This window comes from Ornithorhynchus anatinus, chromosome 11 (assembly GCF_004115215.2).
Source record: "Ornithorhynchus anatinus isolate Pmale09 chromosome 11, mOrnAna1.pri.v4, whole genome shotgun sequence".
Lineage (NCBI taxonomy): Eukaryota > Metazoa > Chordata > Mammalia > Monotremata > Ornithorhynchidae > Ornithorhynchus > Ornithorhynchus anatinus.
In genome coordinates this window covers 24,218,421-24,230,710 of record NC_041738.1, presented here as the reverse complement: position 1 = coordinate 24,230,710, position 12,290 = coordinate 24,218,421, and the positions used below count along the sequence as shown (strand labels likewise).

General features: G+C 43.8%; 1 long non-coding RNA gene across 1 annotated transcript; it reads right to left on the bottom strand.

Annotated features, from left to right (window-relative positions):
- Window positions 1–3,860: 3,860 nt before the first annotated feature.
- On the bottom strand, window positions 3,861–12,069 carry LOC120638669. The gene is made up of 3 exons (XR_005660514.1): window positions 12,041–12,069; window positions 10,446–10,559; window positions 3,861–3,968 (listed from the first exon to the last, which is right to left on the bottom strand). It is a non-coding gene; the product is annotated as an uncharacterized LOC120638669 (long non-coding RNA).
- Between the last annotated feature and the right edge of the window lie 221 nt (window positions 12,070–12,290).

Genomic DNA, 12,290 nt, shown 5'->3' with positions numbered 1-12,290 from the left:
ACACCCAGTTACTACTATTACTTCTATTATTTCAACTGCAGCAAATTTGGGTCCTCATTTTTCTTCCCAGACATGCTCCTTTTCAACTTCGGTTAGAGATTAAATGAACCTGGTATCTGAATGAAATAGGGGCTGAGCAGGAAGTTAGCAGGAGAAAGGGAGAATGATCATCCATTTACCACTGGTCAGGAATACATCAATCAATCAATAGTATTTATTGAACACTAGCTTCATGCGAAAAATTATACTAAGACCTTGGGAGAGTACAATTTGAATTGGTAGGCACAAAGCCTGCCTTCAAGAAGCTTACAGTGTAGTGGGACCAAGTCTCGATCATTTGCCAAAGGTCTGTGTATGTTTAAACATTCAGATTTTGAAACTCACATTCCCCCAAAACTTTGAGTCTTCTCAAACACGTGGTCACATGGTGGGGAAAGAGTCATCCCTCTGACCACATGGGTTAGAGCATCAACTCTGCTTCTCCTGTGGTTTCCCTGTCATTTTGTGTCCTGAATTTCTCAGATTCGCTGTTTCTGTCAAAATCTCATTAAAAAAAGCTGTGCTTGTCTATTTCAACTTTGCCTGGGCTGTGTAGAGCCCTTTCAAAGATTCAGGGATATGAAGTAAACCTGAGTGTGTGTATATAATAATAATAATAATGTTGGTGTTTGTTAAGTGCTTACTATGTGCAGAGCACTGTTCTAAGCACTGGGGTAGATACAGGGTCATCAGGTTGTCCCACATAAGGCTCACAGTTAATCGCCATTTTACAGATGAGCTAACTGAGGCACAGAGAAGTTAAGTGACTTGCCCAAGGTCACACAGCTGACAAGTGGCAGAGCCAGGATTCAAACCCACGACCTCTGACTCCCAAGCCCGTGCTCTTTCCACTGAGCCATGCTGCCTCTCTATATATCTGTAATACCTGTAATTTATTTATTAATCTATCTACTGATTGATTTATTTTTACTGTCTGTCTCCTACTGTAGACTGTGAGCTCACTGTGGGCAGGAATGTGTCTGTTTGTTGTTATATATAGTCTCTCAATTGCTTAGTACAGTGCTTTGCATGTAGTACTTGCTCAAAAAATAGGATTGAATGAATGTGTGTGTGTGTGTGTGTGTGTGTGTGCATGCGTGTGTATATGAGATAATTACTTCTACAACCAAGCCACATAGTATTTTGGGGAGGGCATAAAGAGACCCAGAAGTCCATCCCCTGAAATACTCTTGTCCTCTGGAGTGCCTGTTTTTATGTCCATGTTTTGTGGTTAAAGTGCTGAGGAAGGTTAATGCGTTGAAGAAGTGAAAGAGGCTGCAGAGATTTATTTCTGTTCTTCCTGAGCTGGGTTTTACTGACAGAAGGGTTCATGATACTTGACAGAATTTTTCAGGGAGAAGAAAAACAAGTTTGACAGTATGTGTTTTAAGCAGAGATGAGTTTATGACACTTCACAAAAGTCAATCATTCCCAGCCAAAAAAGGAGCATTGCCCTTTTTTCCCCTTCTTCCTTCTCACTGCTCATCCCTGACTGTTCCATTCTGGTTTGTTGTTCTAATTAGGTAAACATATTCTCCTTTTCCCCCAAATAATTTCCCCTGTAGCCTTAGGACTGGGATTCTTCTTTGGTATGCCACATCTCCACATCCAAAAATGCATGACCATAGGCCTGCAGGATTTGCCACAGCCCCCTGCAGCACTGTGCATTCGAATGTGGTCCCAGAGACCCGGTAGCACCTGACCTTGTGAAATGTAGGAATACTCCCTGGCAGCAGGTAGTTCAAATTATTTCCTCTGAAACCTCAGAGAAAGGCGCTTCGGAGACAAAGAACATAATTTACTAGGAGTTTTCCTTCCTTCTCTGAAGTGAAGCAGAGAGTCTCCTGGGAAGAGGAGGAGGAGGAGAAGAAAAGGGGCAGAGGGAGATAGAAGGTGAACAGGGATTGTGTCTACCAGCTCCGTTATAGTGTACTCTCCCAAGTGCTTAGTATAGTTCTCTGCACACAGTAAGTGCTTGATAAATACCACTGATTGATTGAGTGATTGAAGGGGAGGAGGCAGAGAAAGAAAGCCAACAAGTTGACCATAATGGTTCCTTATAAATCTCTGCTGCTCGATGTTCATGTCATCACGGTCCCTCCTGATTCTCTGTCTCTGTCTATCTGTTCCATCGTTGTATTAAGCACGCAACCCTTGCCAGCTGACAGTGACTGACAATATCCCTCTGCTGTCCGGGCTAGAATCGTTAGTGACAGCCCGTCTCCACAGCACCTTGAAGATTTACTCACAGCCTCTGGCTGCTTCATGGATTACCTGTACTCTAATATTTTTGCTCCTCTCCTCCTTCCTAGAAAAACACTACTATTATTATTGTTATTATTATTATTGTCACTGTTTATTAAGTGCTCACAAGGTGAGAGCATTATGCTAAGCACTAAAACAGATCCAAGCATAGCAGACTAGACATAATCCATGTCCCACATGGGGTTTACAGTGTGAGACATAGGGAGAGCAAGTATCTCATCCCCATTTTAATCTATCAATCAATTAATAGTTTTTACTAAGGGCTTACTGTGTGCAGAGCACCATACTAAGCACTTGGGAAAATACGATACCTCAGTTGACCACAGAGAACTTGCAATTTACAGGGGAGATTCATCGTACTCTTAGCTCCTGCTCTAGAATGTAAGCTCCCTTGGGGCAGGGAATGTGTCTGTTATATTGCTGTGTTGTACTCTCCCAAGTGCTAGTACAGTGCTTTGCATCTAGTAAGCACTCAGTAAGTACAGATGATTAATTGATTAATTGATATAGATGAGCCTCCTCACTCTCGAACTCAAGCTTTGTCCACTATGTTATGCTGCCTCCCACATCTTCTTTAATCATTCATATGTATTGAGAACTAACTGTGTGTTGAGCACTGTACTAAATGCTTGGGAGAGGACAATATATCGGAGTTGGTAGATACGATCCTTGCCCACAGGAGCTTATAGTCTAAAGGGTGAGACAGACATTAAAATAAATTGTAGTTGTGTACATAAGTGCTGTGGGACTGAGGGTGGATGAATAAACGGTACAAATCTAACTGTGGGCTCAGTGTGGGCAGGGAATGTGTTTGATGTTATATTGTACTCTCCCTGTGCTTAGTACAGTGCTTTGCACAAAGTAAGTGCTCAATAAATACAATTAATAATTAATGAGTTTAAGGGTGATGCAGAAGGGAGGGGGAGTATAGGAAATTAGGGCTTAGTCAGGGAAAGCCTCTTGGAGGAAATGGGATTTTAATAAGGCTTTGAAGGTGGGAAGAGTGATGATCTGTTGGATATTAAGTGGAAGCTCCAAGCCTGAAAGAGCACATGGGTGAGGAGTCGCTGGAGAGGTAGACTTTCATTCATACATTTGTTATTCATTCAATTGTATTTTTTGAGTGCCTACTGTATGCAGAGCACTGTACTAAGCAGTTGGAAAGTGCAATTCGGCAACATATAGAGACAATCCCTACCCAACAACGGACTCACAGTCTAGAAGGGTGGAGACAGACAACAAAACAAAACACGTAGACGGGCATCAATAGTATTTATACGAAATCAAAGGACAGTGCTTGGTGTTAGAGGAGTGAAGTGAGTGCACTAGGATATAGGGCCAAGGTGATTGAGTGGTTTAAAGCCAAGGCTCCTGAATGATGCTGGTTTGGGGGTGGTTTTTTATCTTAATTTTCCCTGGATGAAAAATCTCTCTTGCCTTCCTTATCTCCCTGAAACTCTCAACCTTCATGCATTTGGTGAGCATTATGTACTGAGACCCTAATGAGGGAGAGCATTATACTTAGGAGCTTGGGTTCCTCCACTGTGTTTCTCCTTTTGAAATTGGCTAGAGTCAAATTCTAACCTTGAAACAGATGACCAATCCTCAGACACTTGGATGGGGTGGATGGGAGCATCACTAGGAAAGACAAAGAAGAAGATGTCCTGGTGAAAAAAAAGAATTGTATTAAACAAGAATTTTTTAGTATTTAAAGCTTTGAGCCTCAGTAATTTCAAGTCACCTCCTTTTGGCCTTCCAAAGCCACAGTATTCAACGAAGGAGTCAGTGGTAGTGGCTTCTGAGCCTCCAAAAAGACACAACTCAGTTGGATTCTGCTCTCTTCACACACAGGGCTTCATTCCTGAATGTAACAGAAAGACCTTGAGGTCTTTGGTCCCAAGGGAAGCAAGCGACCTTATTCAAACATTTCCCCTTTTTCCAACTGAAAGTTCATGATAACTCTGGCAGTTTTGGTATAAGTCTGTTGGCTCAAGTTTGGAAAGGCCTGGGTGAAAAAGGGGGAGAGAGGTCATGGGCCTCTGGGCTTTGGGCAATCCAAAAAGAAAACTGAGGAAGAATCTGTACTTTCTCATTGTCACTCAGAAGCAGATAATTCCTCTAGCTGCTGGGACACAGACCACTTCATTTTACCATCCTCAGGCAGTTTCCAATATTCAGTAGTATTTACTGAGTGCTTACTATGTGCAGAGCACTGTACTATAAGTGCTTGGAATGTACAAATGGGTAACAGATAGGGACAGTCCCTGCCCTTTGACGGGCTTACAGTCAATATCAGTGGTTGGGAGTTTAGGGATTAGTGTGGACCATTCTCAGTACTTCACTACCCTAGATTTATGCAGTTTTGCCCTTTCCAATCCTCTGGCTTGGAGTTATAGCACACTTTTATGCATTCGCTCCCTAAAAGGAGGGCAGAAAAAAAAAATCACCCTTCAGAGGAAATAACTTGCTCATTACATGACACCCATATTGTAGGGAGTCTGGGCATAAAATCAGGCCTCTAAGTATCTGAAATTAAGGCTACTAAGTCTTGGCAGGAACCTTTCATTTTAGCTCTTCCCTCACCTCATTAGTTCATTTGGTATTCTCTTTCCTGCTCTCAGATGGCAGTGATTGTAATAAATCCATTTGCTATTAATGTAGAGAGCTCATTTCTCTCTGATTCTCCTCACAACACAGAGTAAATACGCTTTGAGGTTATAGCTAAGGGAAAGCGTATCTGTGAATAAGCAGAATGAGGTATGGAAATTCTTACTTCTAAAGGCTTCAAATGTAAGAAAGATGTCAAGGGTCAGTGATTATCCATATTTTGTGTAGGTGCATAGGCCCTACTGTTACTGGCCAGACTTTAACCGGAATACATCTGGACAGGCTTGGGGAGAATATAGCTACTGTCAAACCACCGTGTGGCTTCTGACCAAAATGCTACAGAACAGATGAAGTCCAGGGGACAAACCAAAAGACCCTTATGCTTGTTGTTCAGACTTCTCAAATGCATCTGATATATTTGATCTGATACATTTGATTTGATACATTTGATCTGATACATTAGTAGGTCTGGGTTCTGGCAATGGCTAAATAAATTTGGCTGCCCCAAGAAGTCTGCTAAGATCCTTAGACTCCTCCGTGAAGAAATAGTAGGTAGAGTCAGAGAAGAAGGGACTTTACTGATCTTAACCTTTGGCCCCTGGAACAAAGAAGAGTCAGGAGGGTAGGGACAATTTTGTTCAACCCATAGGCAGTTCATTCAATAGTATTTATTGAGCGCTTACTATGTGCAGAGCACTGTACTAAGCGCTTGGGATGAACAAGTCGGCAACAGATAGAGACAGTCCCTGCCGTTTGACGGGCTTACAGTCTAATCGGGGGAGACGGACAGACAAGAACAATGGCACTAAACAGCGTCAAGGGGAAGAACATCTCCTAAAAACAATGGCAACTAAATAGAATCAAGGCGATGTACAATTCATTAACAAAATAAATAGGGTAACGAAAATATATACAGTTGAGCGGACAGGTACAGTGCTGTGGGGATGGGAAGGGAGAGGTGGAGGAGCAGAGGGAAAAGGGCAGTTCTCCCGTAATGTTTGTTTTAGTCACTATGGACTTGATAGCCCCAAACATTTTCATGTGACCAGATTCATGATTCATCGATAGCCCTCTCAGTCAGTCAATCAATCGATTGCATTTATTGAGCTCTAACTGTGTGCAGAACACTATACTAAGTGCTTGGAAGAGTATAGTATAACAATAAATCAGGTTTGGTAGACACATTCCCCTTCCACAGTGAGTCTGAGGGCTCAGTGAGGGGTAAGGAGAGAGGCAGGATGGGGGCAGGAGTCATGGGTTCTAATCCCAGCTCCGCCACTGGTCTGCTGTGTGACCTTGTACAAGTCACTTCACTTCTCTGTGCCTCAGTTATTTCATTTGTGAAACAGGGGTTGAGACTGTGAGCCCCCATGGAACAGGAACTGTGTCCAACCCGATTGGCTTGCATCCACCCCAGGACATAATAAGCACTTAACAAATGCCACGTTTATTAATTATTATTATTATTAGGTGAAGTTTGTTCCCTTTGCTGGCTTCTGCCTAGTGGGCATTTTAGGACCTCCCTGGAAGCGAGTGAAAATAAGGAGCTGGGCCTGGAGTGAGCCCTTGAGCTGAGCATTTTCTACACTACATCTCACGGCTAGTGATAGCAGCTTTCAGTCAACTTTTTGGATAGACAGCTGAGGGAAAATTAAGAAGCCCTCTTGCCCCTATATGCATCTTTCTGGATGAAATGGACTGGTCCGAAGAAACAGCCGTGTGCATCAGCCAATCAATCGGTAGTATTTATTGAGCACTTGCTGTGGGCAGAGCACTTTACCTAGTGCTTGGGAGGGTGCAATACAAGAGAGTTGTGAGACTCATTTCCTGCCCACAAGGAGCCTTCGGTCTAGAGCTGAAAATGGACATTAATTACAGATATGTACATTAAGTGCAGTGGGGCTAAGGGTAGGATGAAAAGCAAGAGCTGAAAGGTATATAGATCAAAGTGCATAGACCATTAAAAAAAGGAGAGTGAGAATGAGAAATAAGGGATTAGTCAGGAAAGGCCTCTTGGAAGAGATGTGATTTTAGTGCATGCCTGTAGCATCTGTTAAGGCAGGCCTGCCACAGAGCAAGTTTTTCTTAGCTTGGGAGCCCCACATGAGATAGGGACTGTATGCCCAACCTCATTATCTCATATTTACCCCAGAGCTTAATACAGTAATTGGCACATGGTGAATACTTCATCATTATTATTATTATTATTTTATTATTATTACACGGCTCTTCAAGACTTCATCTTTATTTTAATAGGAGAACTGGCTCCCCTTTATGTCACTATACTTGAAGGAGCAACAAGGGGTCTGGAAACTGTAGACAAAGTACCGTTCCAATCCACTGGGAAGCTATTAACTCAACAGGCTGCAATCAGCATTGAATGTCTTTGTGAGAGTCATCCATAAACTACTGGATGCCAAGGATTATGATCTTGAGACACAGCATAATAATTGTGGTATTTGTAGTCCTTACTATGTACCAGGCACTGTACTAATCACTGGGGTAGATACAAGTAAATTGTGTTGGGCAGAGTCCCTTTCCCAAATGTGCATCGCAGTCTTAGTCCCCATTTTACAGATGAGGTAAATGAGGCACAGAGTAGCTTGCCCAGGATCACACAACAGACACATGGCAGAGGTGGGATTAGAACCCAGTTCCTTATGACTCCCAGACCCATGCTCTATCCACTAGAACACACTGCTTCTCCAAGACAACATATATGAGAAAGCATGCAGGTGATTGATAACAATAAATCTGCAGAAAATCCAAGTTATGTATCAACCTACACCCTGGAAGCCCTTTACACAACCAATATTTCCATCAATAATGCAGAATTTAATGCCATCAGTGAATTCTGTTAACTAACAGGACACGATCCAGGATACCACAGTTGAACAAAAATGGGGAAAACAAAATTTGAGAGGCCAGCATGGTCTTGTGGAGTTGAGAGACTAAGAGTTGGGACAATGGGGCATTAAGCTTCAAATCAAATTGTAAGTCTATAAAGTGATAGTGGTTGGTGTCCATGGCTTTGAGACCTGGAAATACTACAAAAAAATCTTATCCGGCTTCTAAATAAAAGGTTCTCTGCCACTTTCTGCCACTATGCTCAGATATTAAGAGCATAAAGAGCATACTGTACCAAAGTTGAAGAGAAGCAATGTGGCCTAGTAATCAAAACGTGGGCTTAGGAGGCAGGAGGACCTGGGTTCTAATACCAGTTTTCTTAGTCATCTCCTGTGTGACCTTTGGCAAGTCATTTCACTTCTCTGTGCCTCAATTACCTCATCTGTAAAATGAGGATTAAAAGTGTGAGCCCTATATGGGACATGGACTGTGTCCAACCTGATTTGTTTGTATCCACCCCAGTGATTAGCGGAGTGCCTGGCACAGAGTAAGCACTTAACGAGTACTATAATTATTATTATAAATGACATAGAGTAGGGCACACTGAAAACCTTTTAGTGCAGATGAGCCCAATCAAAGGAAACCTTTGAACAGTTGATGCATGAACAAATGAAGTCATCCAATTTAAACATGTTAACATAGCTTGCTTCATAGTGAATCTGATGGTTTTCATTGCCTCGTTCCCTCTTGCGTCCCCCAGGTCAAGAGCCTCATTTGGTTCAAGAAAATCCAGGTAAGACTCCCAAGCCATAAATTGCAAGCTCCGATATTAGGTATAATAAGGTATAATATTAGGTAATATGGTTAAAAGAAAATGAGTAAAACTCAACTCATCCCTGGCTATTAGAATAATGTTGGTATTTGTTAAGCGCTTACTATGTGCCGAGCACTGTTCTAAGCACTGGGGTAGACATAGGGGAATCAGGTTGTCCCACGTGGGGCTCACAGTCTTAATCCCCATTTTACAGATGAGGGAACTGAGGCACCGAGAAGTTAAGTGACTTGCCCAAAGTCACACAGCTGGCAAGTGGCAGAGCCGGGGTTCGAACCCATGACCTCTGACTCCAAAGCCCGTGCTCTTTCCAGTGAGCCACGCTGTAGTGGCACATTCCTGCTGGATGAGAAAGATTTCCTTTGTGTTTTAGGAGAAAAACACCTGTTCTAAGGTTAAGTATTGTGCAGTCCCCAAATCTTCACTCTCACCCTTCCTCAGATTTCTTCATGTGGAAACCAAAGAAGATTCTGTCTCCCAGCTTCTGGACTGTAAACTTCTTTCGGGCAGGGAATGTGACTGTTTATGGCTGTACTGTACTCTACCAAGAGCTTAGTACAGTGTTCTTTACACAGCAAGTGCTCAATAAATACGATTGAATGAATGAACAAACAGAACTTTCTCATCAGAGATCTCAGGATGTCCCAGGGATTGAATATCAGAATGGACTTGGGGCTTCAGAGAAGAAAAGCAAGAGGCCATCAGAGGGGTGGAATTTAGAAAAGCAAATAGGTAACTCATGATGACCATGGAGGCTGCTGCAGTCAGCCATTCCTTCCTCTGAAGTGTACATAGGACTGAGAGTGATGAGAAAATGAGTTTCAGAATCCCTGCCTTCCAGTTCTCCTTCAATTTTTTTAGGCAAAAGCTGGCCTCGAGTGTCCAGATCAATACTTTCTGAGGTTTGTTTTCTTTCCAAAGGTATGACCCAAAGCCCTTCCCAGTAGAAACTGTCATAAAGGACAGGGAGAGAGCCAGGAATAATAATAATAGTAATAATAATAATGATATTTGTTAAGTTCTTGTTATGTGCCAAGAGCTGTTCTAAGCATTGGGATAGATAAAAGGTAATTCGACTGGACACAGTCAGTGTCCCACTTGGGGCTCCCAGTCTTAATCCCCAGTTTATAGGTGAGGTAACCGAGGCACAGAGAAGTTAAGTGACTTGCTCAAGGTCATGCAGCAGACTAGTGGCAGAGTCAGGATTAGAACCCACATCCTCTGCCTCTCAAGCTGTGTGGTCTTGCCATTAGGTCAGTTGCCTAACCCCCAGCCAAATGGTCCCTTCTGGCAGAGAAGCTAGGGAGATTTAACAGTCCAATTCAAGCCAGAGGGATGCACTGCTTCTCTGGGTCTTCTCCAGCCTCAGTGATTGCACAGAAATGCCCAGGGCAGCCCTCCTGCAAAATATTTAACCCTGCACAGATGGAGAAGCTTTGTCCTGTGAAGGAAGAAGGGGCAGGCTTATTCAACTAGCAGTGGCTTGTAATAGGGGAAATCCCAGGAGCTTTTCTTTTACCTTTCACCCTAAAGCTTTTTGTTGGTTTAAGATTATCTTCTTAAAGGCTGCAGGTGCCCGGAAAGTCGCACTTTCGGAAGCCAGTCCGAAATTCTCCGGGCAAGGAGAGGATTGAAGCTGCTGAGATGAAGTGTCCATGGAGCTAATCCCAGGTGAAAGCCCTGAAGCATTTTGTTGTTTGTGGAACCAGGTCTGAAGCAAACAGAGAAGACCAGAGCTCCCCACAAAGAGTATTTTTGCCCATTTATAGTCCAAACTTTGCTTTTGTAAAAGTTGTCCCCCAGAAGGGTGAAATAGAATCTTCTCTGTGCATTTCCTTCCCCATCCCCCACTCACCTGCCTTCTCCTACCTTCTTCTGCACAAACTGTTGTTGAGAATGGATGCTGAAGTCAGGGGATGTGCTTGTCCAAGAAACTTCTCTGCTGTTTTCTACCTTCCACTTTTCACCCCTAAATGATTGTTGAGGTTGGACATGAAAGAAATGATCATCAGAGACTTGTAGTTTCTGCATATACCTGTAATTAATTTATTCATAATAATGTCTCTCTTCCCCTCTACATTGTAAGCTTGTTAAGGGCAGGGAATGTATCTGTTATATTGTACTATCCTAAGTGCTTAGAACTGCATACAGTAAGCGCTCAATAAATGATTGACTGATTGGCAAAGCTCTTTCCCAACTCCTAGATTAGAATGCAAACTCAGTGAAGATGGAGACTGTGTCTTGCTTCTGGTATTCTCTTCCAAGAATTCATTACTATCCCATCAGCCCTGCTGTTGGTGCAGGGATAGGAGCAGTATTCTGGGAACCAGGACACCTGGGCTTTAGTCCCATTTCTGCCAATACCTAGGAGGGTAATGACTGAGTGAAGACTCAACGTGCACTTTAAAATGTGCTGCAACCTATTCGGTGGCTTGGGGGGAAGCAATAGCACTCATCTAGCAGAGCTAAGGGACCAAAACCTCTCTAAGCTGTAAACTTGTTCTCTAGACTGTAAGCTAACTATGGGCATGGAATGTTTCTGTCTATTGTTATTATTGTATTCTCCCAAGTGCTTAGTACAGTGCTCTGCACACAGTAGACATTCAGTAGATACGACTGAATGAAAGATGAATGCTTATTATTTGCTGTACTCTGTACCTGAACAGGAACTGAACTGTTGATGAAAGTGTGTATGGGTTGCTGCACAAGCCACTAATGCTGTAATTTCATTCGTTCAATAGTAATTTCATTCATTCAATTTACTGATTGCTTACTGTGTGCAGAGCACTGTACTAAGCACTTGGAATGTACAGTTTGGCAACAGATAGAGAGAATCCCTGCCCAATAACGGGCTCACAGTTTAAATGGGGGAGACAGACAGCAAAGCAAAACAGAACGAAACAAAACAACATCATCAAGATAAATAGAATCATGGAGATATACACCTCATTAACAAAATAAATAGGGCAATAAATAACATATACAAATAAGTGCAGTGCTGAGGGGAAGGGAAGGGGGAAAGCCAGAGGGCCGGAGAAGAAGGGAAGGAGAGGGGAGGAGGAGCAGAGGGAAAGAGGGAAACTGTAATCAGTTTCTCTACTCAGTTTCTCAGTCCTGGAGTTTCAGACCCAAGACCCACCCATCGTTTCTTTTTCAAAAAATGGCATTTGTAAAGTGCACATTATGTGCCTGAACTTAACCTCAGACCGCCGGGCCCCCTCTTCCCAGCCGAATCGACCACCACATGGACTCTGGAGCTCTCCTCCCAGGCGGTGGTTCCTTGGGCTGCCTGCCCCCCGTTTCCAGCCTAGCTCTTTAGCAGCCTTTTGGCCACCGACGGCCGACTTTAGCGGCTTTTTGGCCGCCGACCGCCGACTCATCCACGCCGAGACCGCCCCTCTCTCCCGGGAAGCTGAGCCTTGTCATCGCCCGGACCCTTGGAGCCATTACCTCGTGGGCTCGGGATCTCTGCTCCCCTGAGGCGCAGCCTCGGCCCACCCGGCCCCTGCCCCGATTCCCGACAAGCCCCCCTTCGCCTACCGCTCGCTGACTCATCTGCGCTTCCTCCGCCTCCACCGGGGAGCTGAGCCTCGGACCGTCCGGACCCGCGCCCGCCTCAGCCTTTCACAACCTGGACCTCCGCACCCCCGCTCGGGAACTCCGACACTACGGATCTTCGCCCCCACAGACCCCCAGCCAC